Genomic DNA, 2,500 nt, shown 5'->3' with positions numbered 1-2,500 from the left:
GCAGAGACCGCACACACACGCGCGCAGGCACACACACACACACACACATGCAGAGACCGCACACACACGCGCGCAGGCACACACACACATGCAGAGACCGCACACACACGCGCAGGCACACACATACACAAGCAAGCACACACACAAACATGCAGAGACCGCACACACACACACACACACACAAACACATGCAGAGACCGCACACACACGCGCGCAGGCACACACACACAAGCACACACATGCAGAGACTACACGCACGCGCACACACATGCAGAGACCGCACACATAAACACCGCACACATAAACACACACACACATTCAAACACACGCGCACGCACAGGAGGAAGCGCAGTCACGTGACCGTCCCCTGAGCAGCAGATTTCAGCACCTTGGACAGAAACTCCGAACAACAACATGTAGAGAGAGAGAATAATGTGCGTCCTGTGTGTGTGTGTGTGTGTGTGTGTGTGTGTGTGTGTGTGTGTGTGTGTGTGTGTGTGCGTGCGTGCGTGTGTGTGTGTGTGTGTCGAGCCTTTTAAACACACACACACGCACGCTTCTCATTTTTAATATAAAAAAATATTGTTTATTGTTAAGATCCCAATTAGTTACCCTATAGCACAGCTTGTCTTCCTGGGGTCCACATGAAAAACGTGTACATTCACAATACATTGAAAATTTAGGGGTGCCCGCTCCGGTGGTGTAGTGGATAGAGTGTGTACCACATTGGCTCCTGCCTACGTTGTAGTGGTCGCAGGTTCAAATCCGACCCGTGGACCTTTACTGCAGGTCATCCCCCCCCCCCCCCCCCCTCTCTCTCTCTCTCTCTCTCTCTCTCTCTCTCTCTCTCTGTCTCCCCATTTCAACTCTGTACTATCTAATAAAGCTTGAAAATGCCAAAAAATTTATAAATAAATACATTGAACATTTAAAACCATCAACATTAACCATGTAACAGACTACATATTGCAAACATAAGATTAATCATATAAACAAAAATAACTGTCTCAACACTTTAGGCAAGACAAGGCAAGGCAAGTTTATTTCTATAGCACAATTCAAACACAAGGCCACTCAAAGTGCTTTACAGGGGCAAGATTAAAATACATAAAACACATTATAAAACATTTAAAAGCGAATGAAAAGAAGCAAATAACATAAAAATTTCAGGTTAAAATGGAAACAGAAAAGTCTTCAGACTCGATTTAAAAGAACTGAGGGTTGCAGCAGACCTCAAGTTTTCTGGGAGTTTGTTCCAGATATTTGGTGCATAAAAACTAAAAGCTGCTTCTCCTAGCTTTACACTCCTCATATTCATAACATATGTATGTGTATTTTTATTTCCCTGTAAAGCACTGTGATTGGCCTTGTTTCTGAATTGTCCTTTAGAAATAAACTTGCCTTGCCTTTTGCATAGATGTATAATAATTAAAGGTGCTGTAAGCGGAATGGTTCTTTTAGCTATCTTCCTGTCAGTTACTGCAGTTATAGCGGTCCCCTCGCTCGTCCCTATACGTCACCACATTAATGCACTGCGGTCTTCAAGCAGCGAGTTATCTAGCATCATCTCAGATCCATAAGTGTGATAAAACATTATAAAAACCATCAAAACAGACATTGGGAAGGATTTGTACCTGCTCCGCCATTGTAGGCGCATTAACATTCACCCATGTGTTGCTCTGGCGTGCACCGGCAGTGAGACCATGGAGTGAGATGGGTGTTGGTTTGTAGCGTTCTCTCTTGTGATTGGATATCAATTTCGGGATCCCCGAAAAGTTTATTTGCCGATTACATGCAAAGCAGCTGACTGAGAGATCGGCTTTATGAAACGCGCACATTATGTAAGTGATCACTGTATGAATAAAGAGCGATTTAACACTTATATTAACATAAATAAACCGCTTACTTCACTTTTAACTGGTTTGGTTTAAGGTTTTAAGGCTATAGTATGTACTTAAAGCGAAACGTTTTAAGGTTAAAGGAATACTTCACCCATACGGAACCGGCGTTCTATCATTATAAAATCACTATTATAATATAATGAATGAGGTTTTTCTTCCCTCAGTCTTCCCTTAGTCTTCCCTTGGCCCAGCTGTCCTGTTAATCCTAACCCTTACTGTGATGCCACAAGAAGGAAAATGTAGAGTTAGACAGTGAGACCATAAAACACTCTTTCTGCCTTTTCTCAGGCTAGGATGAACCGATTTCTAAAATGTTTTGCACATTTATACTACACAGGATCTCCGAGTTCAATACACCTTCATGTTCCAATCGGTGAAGTAGGGCTTTAATACACAGCCTACGCCACTGTAAACATGTTGCTATAGCTATGGAGGTTTACAATCTCACTTTACAGAGCCTAGGCTGCGTATTAACACAAACATTTTATATATGAAAACCAACGGGAATGCGACGGATATGAAAGGAAGAGGCAAGATCAAGGCGCATTGTTAGGATGAAATAAATATGTAAAAGTATGTCCCAATTGTAGCATACTGCA

General features: G+C 42.6%; 1 long non-coding RNA gene across 1 annotated transcript in view; it reads left to right on the top strand.

Moving 5' to 3' along the window:
* Window positions 1-2,500, top strand: part of LOC307254011 — a 268,838-nt gene that overhangs the window by 219,843 nt on the left and 46,495 nt on the right. The gene's annotated exons all lie outside the window — the stretch shown is intronic.

The sequence above is a fragment of the Ammodytes marinus genome (genome assembly GCF_949987685.1).
Source record: "Ammodytes marinus genome assembly, chromosome: 1".
NCBI lineage: Eukaryota > Metazoa > Chordata > Actinopteri > Uranoscopiformes > Ammodytidae > Ammodytes > Ammodytes marinus.
Note: the sequence above shows the minus strand (reverse complement) of the source record. Positions and strands in the feature narration are given on the sequence as shown.